General features: G+C 28.0%; 1 protein-coding gene across 1 annotated transcript in view; it reads right to left on the bottom strand.

Moving 5' to 3' along the window:
- LOC106458746 (tankyrase-1-like) overlaps nt 1–838 on the bottom strand; it is an 86,892-nt gene that overhangs the window by 76,768 nt on the left and 9,286 nt on the right. The gene's annotated exons all lie outside the window — the stretch shown is intronic.

Below are 838 nucleotides of genomic sequence, written 5' to 3'. Positions count from 1 at the left end.
GTAGATCATAATTCAATTTTATAACTATACATTACTCAATTCTTAATTTAAAGTAAATATTAAAAAACAACAGATAAACATTGATTTTTGTGTATCATGTGGTATGTTGAATGCAGCACTGGTTCAAATTAGATATTTGTGAAGTCAAATACTAAGTCAATAGTTTCGTACAAATTAGAAACTCAAATTACTGATACTGACAAGCTACAATATAAAATAAGAGCCTCTTATCTTTTCTATTTGCTAAGATATTGCTCATGTAATAAATGAAACACAGTGGCACCCTGCCTACCTCTTTCCATTTTTGGAAATACTCTCTTATATACACTTACTTCTACATATTACATGAATAACCAATCGGAAGCTCAGGGGTTTTCTGAGCCTTTATAATGCACCTAGTACCAATTCTTTCTTTTGAATCAAGATTTCAGTGGGGTAGGTTGTGTCTTTAGTCTGCTCGAAATTTCTTATTTTATAGACCTAAGTACAGCTTATTTACTAAGTTTCATAAATTATAATAGAATTCTACAGTATTCATATAGTAATTTATGATTTTTTAGTTATTCAAAAGTATATATAAAACCTAAAAAAATATTTTGTTTCATATCCTCCATGTGCAAAAATTTTAAAGGCTCTGCAACCTACGTCAAGCAGCAACCAAGTACAAAGGTCGTAACTAGGAGAGATAATTGTTTGTTTTGCTTCTTTATTTACTGTTCTATGTTTTAGGAAAAATAAGGTTTAAAAACTTATTTCAAAATAGCAATAATCTATATACATATATAATGTATAATAATTGAAATATGACTGTATTTTACAAACGAAAAATCAAGGAATC

This window comes from Limulus polyphemus, unplaced genomic scaffold, assembly GCF_000517525.1.
Source record: "Limulus polyphemus unplaced genomic scaffold, Limulus_polyphemus-2.1.2 Scaffold508, whole genome shotgun sequence".
Classification (NCBI taxonomy): domain Eukaryota; kingdom Metazoa; phylum Arthropoda; class Merostomata; order Xiphosura; family Limulidae; genus Limulus; species Limulus polyphemus.
This window is presented reverse-complemented; position numbering and strand designations above follow the sequence as displayed.